Source organism: Arvicola amphibius, chromosome 11 (genome assembly GCF_903992535.2).
Source record: "Arvicola amphibius chromosome 11, mArvAmp1.2, whole genome shotgun sequence".
Classification (NCBI taxonomy): Eukaryota; Metazoa; Chordata; class Mammalia; order Rodentia; family Cricetidae; genus Arvicola; species Arvicola amphibius.
The window spans coordinates 65606589-65619324 of NC_052057.2; the positions used below are offsets into that span (position 1 = coordinate 65606589).

At 37.7% G+C, this 12736-nt stretch overlaps 1 protein-coding gene across 1 annotated transcript in view; it reads right to left on the reverse strand.

The window, feature by feature from the left end:
* Zfhx4 (zinc finger homeobox 4) overlaps positions 1–12736 on the reverse strand; it is an 85444-nt gene that overhangs the window by 30990 nt on the left and 41718 nt on the right. Inside the window, exon 2 of the mRNA XM_042055969.1 lies at positions 2014–2082. The gene's annotated coding sequence lies outside the window, so the exon portion shown is untranslated. The remainder of the gene's footprint in view (positions 1–2013; positions 2083–12736) is intronic.

Sequence of the window (12736 nt, forward strand, 5' to 3'; positions counted from 1 at the left end):
TACCAAAAAATTAGAAGTTTGACTTCTCTTCATACCAAACACTCTTCTGGCAGTCACCGGTGAAAGCACAGCACACTTCTTGTCCAGCAGATGTTAATTTCCCTTTTTGTGTAATACAGGTCTCATGAAATTTACTGTTTGGGGCCATGGTGTACCTCTCAGAGCATTCTGCCTCAATCCCTATGTTGGAGCCTCTATCATTGTACAACTAAATACTGGAATACCTCCCGTCGTATTCTCTCTCCGTATCGTCTCTTTAGATAAACTCACTAAAACATGTGGCATTAAATTACCCCACTCTACACACATGTAAAATATATTCCAGATCAAGACTCAGAATCGTGCTTAGCAAACCGTATTCTATCTGTCCCATATTCACCAATTTAGTTTGCAGTCTGAACATCAACCATAAACAGGATTTGTTTTTTCCCCTCATGCAGATATCCTCATCTTATTCATCTGCAAACTCTGTTTCTACTCATATTTAGTGAATACTAAATTGTAAATAAAGTCCATCACTTCTATTGCTTGAACTTTTGCATTTTATTATTTTACTTATGCTTACTATGACTGAAGGAATTAGATTCTGCCTAGTTCTGGGTGTATCTTACCCATCTGTCTTCCTCATTCATTACTCTCCCCCTGTGTTAGCCTTATTTAGCTTCTTGTAATGATGCCAACTTTTTCCCATCTTCATGGGGTAGTATTCTCCCAGGTTTATATTCATACCTTCCAATTTTCATAACTCAGGACTTATCTCATCAGCCACTTCCTCAGCAAATCCTCACCACTGCTTCTAAAAAGATACCTTACCTTTTGCTCAAATGATAGGGCCTGAGAGCCAGGAACCACTATCATCTCTTGGATTCCCATACAGTGTTTTGACTTGTAGGTCTGCAGTGAGGTCCAAGAATTTGAATTCTTTTTTAATTGAGTATAATAAATATATTTACCTGATATGCTAACTTATTCAGTAAGAATTTTAATTAAAATACAGTTGCAATAATTCACCTTCCCCTTTCCTCCCTCCAACCATATTCTTCCCTGATCCCTATCAAATCCACGGTTTCTTTTTTTATTTCATTTTTACTGTAATATATAAATGGAACGTGATGTTCCATTTAGTGTTGTTTGTATATATATGGTCACTTGGAGAGCATTATACAAAACTACAACTGATCAAAATGCATAGAAAACTGATCCTGGGGTGGCCATCCCCAACAGATACATTTACAATATAACTACTGTGCCTAAGATTCAGGAAACATCAAAGAAAAGGGGATGGAAAGATTGTCAGAGACAGAGGACCAGGCAATCTGCTGTGAGGTTGTATATCCAGAAATGACAGAAAAGCTGCTCATGATACCTCAGCAATATGGCTGCCTTAATAATACCTGAACAAACACAGCAACAATAACTGTGCTAACATAAAAAGGGAAGATCCATGTGCTCCAAGACTAAACAAAGAATCTTGGCAACAAAGGACTGCTGAGAGAATAAGCCTTCTACAGGGATGAGCACCCCAATTGGTATCCAAACCAAACAATCAGCTTAGCAGTTTATTCTTACAATATCTTATGCTGTGATCAAACCACTTATACAGACTCAAAGTTAAGACGCTCTTTTCTACAGATCACACACTTCATGTCCTTTACCACAGCTATTTGATTCTGAATATTTTTCACTCTCATTTGCATAGAAATGTTATTTCACAGAAGGGTCTCTTATGCCTTACCCATACTGTGGGATGGTAATGATGGTATACAAATGATATAATAATGGTATACCAAAAAGTCACACCTTTCAATTTTGCTGAGAACCTGAAACTGCTCTACAAATTAAATCCATTTATATATTTCTAAAAATTGAATATGCTTAATCATGCTTTTAATTCATCTCTATAAGGAACTGAATAAAGCTGTTCTGTGGCACATTGTTTCCATAAATTAGGTGAATGACAGGTGCAGCTTATTTTTGACAAGAATAACTTGTGAAAGGAACGGATATAATTACCTGAGGATGCCCTCAACTGCTGCTCTGTAAGTTCTTCCTCACCGGTTCTGGCTCCCAAAGAGGCAGTTTCTGTAAAAGACACCAGTGTAATGAATAAGCATATCATATCTAGGACATAGCTAATATTACAAGAACCACAAGTATGGCTACCATAGGAAATGAGTGCTAGGAGGTGCTTATAAGACTAGCACTCTTAACCTTCTAGTAAGCAGTGGCTGGAGAAATTAGACCAGGGAAGGAAAGGATAGGCTGATATTTAAATCCTGGTGATCAACCAAGCTGAGAAGGGTCTTAACATAGAGTAGGGAACCCCAATGGCTCCTTGGCCTGGAGAGGGAGAGAGGGGGGTATGGATGGAGGGGAGGGAAGGGAAGGGGGAGGAGGAGGGGAGGAGATGGAAATTTTTAAACATAAAATAATAAACCATAAAAATAAATAAATCCTGGTGATCAACAAAGCACAGCAAATTGTGGGGGATGTGGACCCCCAGACCCTGAATTTCCTGTAAACAACTTGTTTTTCAATGCTTGCAGCTGCTCTGAGCAAAACAACTTGTTTTCCTGTGTTTGGAGAAGCTCTGAGCATGAGACCCTCAGCAGTTCCTGGTGGCAGAGGAGTGGTTTCTGGTGGATTTGACTGGGGTTTGGCTAACTGTTAAAGAACACTATATAAGCTGCCCTGGAACACAATAAAGGGGACATTCTAGGGGAAATTCAAGGATGACCCATGTTCCCTTGTCTCTGTCTTTCTGTCTATCTCTCTCTCTGTGTGTGTGTGTGTGTGTGTGTGTGTGTGTGTGTGTGTGTGTCAATCACAGAACCTTGCCCGAGACTTGTGAACAATCATGTAGTACAGGTGCATACCGTAGCACTTCACAAAGAGCACAAAGAGCAGATGTGTTGTACTTTACAGCAAATGCAAGAAATTAGAACAACTCATTCGAATTCTTAGTCTGTGATTGACCAAGGCTATGTATATATGATGATAACAGCACTTTATATCCATAATGAGCATTCTCTTACTTACTAAGAGATAATTTGTATATTTACCAAGTATCCAAAAGAAAAACCTGGCTTATGACAACTGATGGGAGAGACCAAAGAAAGCCTCTTACACTTTAAAAGAAATCTAAATAATGAGTCCATCATTAGTAAATTCATATCGTTATTGGGCACCAGGGCAGAAATGGCACCAACCTACTGACTTTCTAGCCTTAACTTCAAACATAAATAGCTCTATATTCATGTAACTGCATTTTTTTCTTTCTCTTGTCTCTTGTCTTGCATAGAGAAGCTGTTGCATGATACCAGAAAAGTAATAATAAATATCACTCAGCTACAAGCCTGTGGCTTAAAACAGTGACCTACCTACAAGATACACTCTTGCAATAATGGCACAAATGTAATGGGAGCAATCAATGCCCCTTTTAAAGTTGTATTTAAGGCCCATTTCATGAGGTGGAACCCATAACTGACACTGGTAAAATGGACAAGAACCTGAGACAAGTTAGGTTCTTGGCCCTAGAGGAAAATCTACTATGATTATTCTTCTAAGGGACATAGCGATAAAGTGACTCTTAGTGACATACTTGTATACCCATAGGTCAAAGTATCACTCATCAGCAAAGCTTCTTCTTGCCTTGTATGATAATAAACAAAGAGACTCACAACTGGAAAACATGCATGGAGTGAGAGACTTTGGAGCGCTCAGCTCTAAATGGAATGCCTTCATCAACATACCCACCCCCACGCCTTAAGGCTCAGGGATCTGTGTAGTAGAAGAGAAAGATTTTAAGAGCCAGAGGTAGCAGATGATTCCAAGAGGGAAAAATGTCTTTAAGACACAACAGGAATAGTACTTATATGAACTCTTAGAGACTATAACAACACACATAACACTTGTACTGATTCAAACCAGGCGTATCTAAGGGAGGAGATGGGAAAATAGACACAATTCCCACACTAAAGCAAGAAGCTACATGACATTGATACTTGATGCACTGATAACTGGGAAAGAGAAAATCCATTTTTTCAAATAGAGTTTCTCTAAGCATATCAAGCGCACTCCAGGGCAGACCCCATGCTCAGAAGTCAGTACAAAATGGACCTCATATTTTTTTTATAGACATTTGTTGGGGAAAGGTGGTAGTTTTAATTCATTTCATTTGTTTGATTTGATATTTGTTTTCTGCTTTTATTTTGTTTTGGAAAAAGAACATAAAGTTGGGTGAATAGAGAGGTGGGGAACTTCATTGAGGAGATGGGGAAATGAAATAATATGATGAAAATATGTGAAAACTTATGAATAAAACATTTTAAAGAAAGAAAAGGCTAGACTTTAGATATTCCCTTCAATGTTTTATTTTTTTCATTCTGAATCAATTTTCCCTTCTCTTTTACAACATTCCTCGTCCTGTGCCTCTGTTGTATGTCTTGTATTTTCTTTTTAAAGAACAGTATTCTCCTCAAAACACCCCATATACTGTAAACTCCTTTTTTTCCAATCTGACACTTCACTAACATTTCACCTGATAACATTTAATGATAATAAACCTTGAATAAAAGCGCATGGTTACACCATTTTCTAGGCATGAGATCTCAGGGAATTGTTTTCTTCTGTATGTCTTAATTCATTCTATTTAAAGCAAAGATAACACTATGTAAATAGTGGATAATTGTGGTGGTTTGAAAGAAAATGGCCTCCAAAGGGAGTGGCACTGCTAGGAGGTGTGATCTTGTAGGAACACATGTGGCCTTGTTGGAGGAAGTGTGTCGCTGTGGAGGTGGACATTGAGGTGTGCCCAAGCCACACCAATGAAAGACTTCATTTCCTGGTGCCTGCCTATCAAGACTCAAAACTCTTATCTCCTTCTCCAAGCACAATGTCTGCCCACATGCCAACATGTTCCACCATGAGGCTAATGGACTAAGCTTCTGAACTGTAAGCCAGGCTTTTAAGTACTTTTCCTTTATAAGAACTGCCATGCTCATGGTATCTCTCTACAGCAATAGAAACCCTAACTAAGACAATACTCCTATGGGAAAATTCTTGATACAAATAAAGGGCAAAGAGTGATAGCCTTCAAAGTTAGACAAAGCTAGATGCTGATAAACTGTTTCAAGAGCTTTCGCTTAACTCTTCATCTGCAAGTGGGAACTATGTTTGTCTAATATTTTTATATAATGGCATCTCTGTTTGAGTTGGGAGGCTTTAATTAAGCAAATAACCTTGAAAATAGAAATGCACACCCAGGCAATAATATTATATTTACTAATTAGTTTATTTCCTGCTATTTTGAAACCTTTTTCCTTTGGCAGTAACATATTTTAACATACCACAGTCATAATAACTTTGCAGAACTTCCCCAAAACATAAACAGAAAATAATTTTCTTATAATTATGTCTTAAATTAATCTTGAAAGGAGGAATTTATCCTCTGTACTTGCTCATAAGTTCTGGAGTGACTTCCAAAAAGATCACAGTCCTGATCACCAGCCAACCTGTCATTCGAGAAGTCCACCTTTTTCCTCTTGGCTGAATAGCTTTAAGCCCTGGTCAAGTCTGGTCTTTTGAATTTAAATGCCTATTTTGTTCTCCTACTTTTAGCTTCTTATCCTTTTCTCAAAGCCAAAGCAAGTTCTCTGCACAGCCCAACAGTAACCAGTGCTTCAGCATTGGTTACAGATAATGGTCATGGATTTTTGTATGATCTGTACCTATTTCCCCAGCATGCTATGAGTTCCTGAAAAGTAATTCTCCATCCTTCCATAGCTCATGTAAGAACAGAGGATGATATAGCAAACTAACCAAACCAGAGAAGGCTCACAATAAGAAATTATAATCATTTCCCATTGTCCAAATTATATCCAGCCCAGAAAATAGTCCCTGTTTTTGAAGGCTATAGCTCTTTGCTCTTTATTTGTAACAAGAATTTTCCCATAGGGATTATTTTCTTAGGTAGGGTTTCTATTGCTATGAAGAGACACCATGACCATGGAAACTCTTATAAAGAAAAACATTTAATGGGCTGGCTTACAGTTCAGAGGTTTAGTCCATTAGCTTCATGGTGGGACATGGCAGAACGCAGGCGACATTGTGCTTGGAGAACATTTGTATACATGTATCAATATATAGGTAATATTATGTATATCAGTATATATAAATAGTAAATGGAATCATGCTTTTCTAACAAAAATCAAACATAATAAATCAATAATTTCTTACCCCCATGCCCATGCACTATGTTGTAGCATATAAACTTGTTCAAAATAGTCACAAACTGACTGTTACTTCTTAAAGATTAATAAAAATTGGACAATGATAATTATTGTGTACATGCCTGAAAAATAGTATATATGCTATGTGTATAGAAGCAAGCATGTAATTTTCACAATAGAATCATGGAAGAAATTACTTGAACTGACTTTATAAATAAGAATATGGCAAATTAAGCAAATTGGTAACTTTTCCTAGATTATGAAATTAAAACCTCATAGAGTCTGGAAAAAGAACCCTGTCTGTTTAGTCAAGAAGCTGAAAAATATTTAAATGATCCAGTTATAGTAGTGGAATATTTGGAAACCAATAAAGATTTTCCTATGTTTACTGAAGGCCAGAAACTAAGTAGAAAAGAACTAGAAAGAATGCTCACTGGTCTTTTGAAAATTCCAATATTTCATAAAACATTTATGCTCATTCGTTAAAAAATACAAATATTCTATAAGCAAATATTCTGTGCTATGCTATAATCATTTTACTTGAAACAAATAGGATAAAAAATAAAAAATATTAATCTCACAAATTAAATGCTGTATCATGGAAACTGTTTCAATATGAGCCCTGCTACAGACACATTCTAAAGGAATGTAGTTCAGTGTGCCCCAAAGTCAGCTTAGAGCTTCAATGATGGTGTTCTCCTTTATACAAGTGATACAAATATTTTAATAAAGGGGCTTTTAACTTATCAACAAACTGATTAATCTCTACTTTTCTGCCTGTTCAAAATGAAATGTTTAGAATTTAGTAATGATACATAACATCTTGCAATATTTCATTTTAATAATTGCTCTGTAATAACAAACTGACTGCTGTTACCTGGATCTGTCACTTTGTGGATGATTTAACTAGATTACTAATTTGGGTTCTTTGTAGCATGTGACCTTTTTAATGCTGTTTAAAAATAATACCATTGACTTAGCTTATCTAAAATCCAGTTCTATCCTGTCAATTTGGTCGTGATCACACATTTAAAAATGGAATACAATTACTCTATTTTTATTAACACAATTTGGGAACGATCAGAAGCATTTTCTATGGAATAGGGTATCGGTCATGAAAACCAACATCATTGACAGTAAGACTTCGTGAAGGATTTGCTTGGTACCATGTACTCACTGAGGTTGTTTATCGGCATTTGGTCACAGTTGGCAAGTGATGGAGCTGGGACTGGAAGCCTCTCGGCTTCATTTTAGAGACAGCTTTCTTAAGCACGATGTTAAACTAACTGATGCTTTTAATATCCCCACGATAGTGTTTCTTTCAATTCTGCAATTACTCCAACTGTTCACTTCAGCCTGTTTCCTTCAGTTCAACTCCTCCTTCAGGCTCACCGGGAGATTCCCACCTACTGACTTCTGAGAACGAATGTTCTTAGAGTTCTTTCTCCTTACTTTGCACATACATTTCCTCCCATAACTCTGTCCACCTCAGGATTCTCTTTTACTTTCTTTTCTTTCCCTTAGACAAAGAATACTTGTTCTAATGAGTAAACCAAGAACCTGCCAGCGCTGAGTCATCTCTTCCCAAAAGATTTTTTTCTCCCTGCTTACTGGGGCAGCAGCAACAACAACAACAACAAAATACAGTCAATACAAAAGTCACGTCTTATGGACAGGGAAAGTTCTAGAAGGTTTTTTTTATTGAAGCTAGATTCTTCTCTCAAAAAAAATACATCCTGACCACAGTTTCCCCTCCCTCCACTCTCCTGGCACCCTCCACCTCTCCCTGGAGATTCACTCCCTCTACATTTCCCTTCAGAAAAGAGGGTATAGTTATAGCAATTATCATGCATTCTGTACATGCATTAAATTGTCAATGATAAGACTTATTAATAGAAAATCTACTTTATTTAAGCAAACTATGAAAGTTCATGACTTCAAAAGGGAATGCAGGATTGAATATTGAGTCAACAGGATCTACAGTTAATCATGGTTTTTAATTTCTTGCTGTGCTTCCTATAGAAATTATATACTATATCATAGTTATGCATAGAGGGAAAAATAGTATATCATATGAACAAGCATGTGGTTCATACATGTAATTATGTAGTTACCAGTTCTACACTAGCCACATTTTGGAGTACACACGGGAGGCCTATGGAACACATTACTACCTACTGCAGATACCTGTTCTGTTCGTCTGCAAAACTGGCTCTCTCGCTCTCACACTCATTCGCTAACCACACTAAGCAGAAACATATATCACTATTTTTAGCAAAAGAAGATATAAGCCCAGAAAATAAGTAAACACTAACACTAAACCACTGTTTTAAACATAGAAATAATTTTATTTTTTTCTGTGGTCTAATGGCGACACATCGAAATCCCTGCTGCTGTATTGAGGAAGAAGAGTTCGCTTTTTATCTGGAAATAAAGCGTTCCTAATATAGCACAAGTTTCAAACAGTCTTCACTCCACAAACTCATCTAGTCAGCCCCTCTTTCTTCCCACTGTACTTTGGAAGACTCCCTGTCCTCTATCAGGGCCATGAGGACTCACTTTGTACGGGTATGTTCAAAACTGTGAATACAAAAGAAGACACGTGTAGACCTCGAGTTTCCAATGATAAGTAGCATTTGCTGGAAACGAGTCAGTTTCCAGGCATGTGACATGGATCTCCTTACCCTGTCCCCCCAGTAATCTGTCACAGAGGCACCGTAGCATTTAGTAAAGAGATGAAACATCAAAGCTCAGAGCATTTAGTCATTTTTTCCAAAGGCAAGCACAGAACAGCAGAGGGAGGGGGTTTCGAGGAGGAGACAGTCTGGTTCCTAAGCTCTGTCCTTCCCCCCCCTGGACAGTGTGCCTCCAGGCAGCCCCTAGGAGTCCTCAGCCAGGAAGCTTAAGAACTCATTTTTTCTTTCCAAAAGACAGCACAAGCTTCTTCAAAGCAAATTCATCATAATAAGATTAGTATTTAGAAGATACATGAAATTCTACATTTATTATTACCATGGTCTTTCATTTTTTTGAAACAGAACTTGGAGCATGCTAGGGCATTGCAAAAGTGCTCAGATGGAGTTTATAGTGAAGACGGTTTCAAGTGACCTCCTCCATCTTTTCCTTATGCACACACAGAGAGCTCTTCTAAAATGCTGAGCTACCCAGGAAAGCACCAAATGGTTTTGAGTAACTAAGCAACACCATCTTCAATGGCATACCAGGCTTTCCCCTGAAAGATTCCTTCTAGGCAGTATCAGACTGAACCACGCTGGATAGTGCTGTGTTGAATACCTGAATGGGCTTGGATTTGTTTTGTTGTTTTGTTTTTCCAGAAAACAAAATCTTCTTTACTCTGTCGTTTTTTTAATTTTTTTTATTGTACTTAAACTTTTATTCTTCTGCATTACATCCCAACTGAAGTGTCTCCTGGGTCTTCCTTGAGCAGGAATATATTTTACCTTCTGAGTCATCTCTAACCTCAGTATAATGAACTTCAGCGAAATTTACTAAGTTCTTGATCTCAATAGTTACAATAAACTACTCAGATATTTTCTTAATGTCTTAAGTGCTCTACCTGAAATACTTTTTCTTAAGCTTATGAGTTCCTAGCTTTCCGTGTGAGATTCTGTTTCGCTCAGTTGCTTAGAGAGCAGATCAGATGCCCATGAACACAATTTAAATATCATGCTTTGCTCCCATCTCTCGCACAGTTGCTCAGCTACTTTGATTTCAGTCTTTATGAAATTCACTGTAATGTCTATCTTCTACAAGGTACTTTCCATTCACAGCAGCCTTTGCTGGCTTTGATCATTGCTCATCAATAGGGGAAATATCTCGGTTCCAAAAACTGAAATTTTATCTACCCCATACGGGTCTTTGTCCATGTCCAGAAATGGACTGTTAGTTCAGCTCTTTTCCTCTGACTTGTAGCTAGATTTATTATTGTAAGAATTTTCCACAGTAGATCTACCCTATTATATTTTCATATGTAGAACGTGACATAGGTGATTCTAGACACAATATAATACAGCATGTCTCTAGAACATACTCGGATTGCTTAACTGAGACTGTGTGCTCTTTGGCTGGTGGCATCTTGCCTCTCCTTCCTCCCGTTCCATCAATGTCAATGGCTCTCTGCATGGTCCTACAAACCTTAGTATTTTTGATATCTCAATATGTCAGAGAAGTAGGCCCAGACAATATTTATCTTTTTGTCATTGGCTTATTTCACTTAGCTGAATATCCTCAAAGTTAATCCATACTATTTCTCAGAGTTAAGTTTAATTAATAATGCCTTGACTCACTGCCCCATAGTCACTGAGTTTTCTCAGTACTTACATATTAGATCAAAGCCTTCTGGGAATAACTTTCAATCAAAGAGAAAACAAATCATCATCTGGTTGTCCCCTTATTTTTTCATGTAAAATATCGCTATTGCTCAAAATGCCTTGGAAGTTTTCTTATTAATGTGCCACTTGCCTTGAGGGAAGTGTCATTTCTTTTCTTCAGACTTTTTTTTTTTTTTTTTTTTTTTGGTTTTTCGAGACAGGGTTTCTCTGTAGCTTTGAAGCCTATCCTGGAACTAGCTCTTGTAGACCAGGCTGGTCTCGAACTCACAGAGATCCGCCTGCCTCTGCCTCCCGAGTGCTGGGATTAAAGGCGTGCGCCACCACCGCCCGGCTTTCTTCAGACATTTATTTACACTTAGAAGCTTTGATAACATCTTTTGCATTTTCATCCTAAAGGTTTCTGAAATGATAGTTTCTTCTTTCTGAGCAGGTACTGCTCATAAATTATACAAATGTAATATTTTTTATTACTATTATCGAGGGAGTGAGGGTAATGCAGGTGCCACTGAGGCCAGTGCCATCAGAGCCACTGGAGCTGGATTAACAGGCGGTTATGAGTCATCCAATGTCAGGGCTCAAAAGAGAATTTGGGCCTGTCCAAGATTAATACATTTGAACCACCCAAGCAACTTCTTCACTTTTTAAATGTGTTTCTCTCCTCTATAATTTCTTATCCCCAAGATTTTATTTCAGTCATATTCATTAAGATATTTGAACATTCTTCTTTGTAACAACCACCCATGAAACTGCTGTGCACTTTCTCTTTGCAGAGTCGAGATTAGTCCTGTTTGTTGAAGGGATGGTCCCTTTTATCCTGCTCAGATTGATTCCCTTTGCTTTAAAACATTGAGCAAGCAAAGGCCAGATGTCAATGATTGAAAACTGTCTTCGTCTGCTAAAACTACCTGGCTCCAAACAAGTATTTTTTCATTAAGAAAATACTGACTACTACTATGGATATGTTTGTACTGAGAGAAAATCTTGTGACTATAAGAACCAAATACACTTGCTGTAAATTCCAGTCCCACTGTTTCTCACTATTTGACACTGACCAAATTAGTTCTCCCTCACTGATATTCAAGAATCATGTCTGTTCCTATAAATCTGGTCATAAACCTATAGGAGGGCAGATCACCTGCCTCAGCTGGGAATGGAATGTTATTGTTTAGTTAAATTGAAGTAGTGTCAAGTAGACTTCTAAATGTTTGTTTAATGCCAAAAGTCAAACTCTAAGTCTCAATCAAAAAAGTCGCTTCTTCTAGTGAATGATGGAGAATGTAGAAACTCATGAGCATGCAAGGTTCTGGGAGTAAGTGGTAGATAAATGCTCATTTCTAAACAAGATATTTTTAATTTCTACCATTCTCTTGAGGATGCATAGAACATTTTGGGAGAGGTGAAGGAAAGAATGTAAAAGTCAGAAGACAGGGAGAAGGGCTGCAAGATATTGTCTGTCAGGTACCTCTGTTGCCGTCCTGGACTCTTGAGAAACTCTGGTTGCCTACCCTGGGTCTTCATAAGGATAGGCCATTAACAATCAAAGATGGATAGAGGAGAGACTTGGTGACCTAATCCCTTACTGCTGAACTATGTGCTACTGTCAAATTTATTGACAGAATTTTTTCCATTTATTTCCTTCAACTGTGTGCTCACTGGTGAGCCAACCAGGCTACCGTGGACACTTCCAATGCAATGGTACATGCCTGGCCCTGGTTATTTGCTCACCAAACGAAATCAGAATTAATAAACATTGGAAAGGGATTGGATTGGAGAAGGAGATTGGTAGGAACAGGGAGGGGATTAGAAAGGGTTGGAGGAGAGAACAGTTGAAATATATTATTGACAAGAATGAAACAGGTAGAAAAAATAATCACCAAGCTTTTCTAAAATACACTAAAGCTAACAGAGAGAAATGACGAGTACAGTTGGGGAGCTGAGTGGAGTACTGGAGATGTAGTGGTTGCATTCACCATAGTCTCCCTGTAGCTTAACTTTGATCTGCAGAATGCAAGATACTAAACAAACAAACAAGATAAATAGTAAATAACTTTACAATCTACATAAATTAGGTGGTAAGGCTTTCAGCATTGCAAGTATCTGTTATTTTACTGTTCACATATGTTGTGATCTTGCCCTTTATTTAAAATGCTCCTT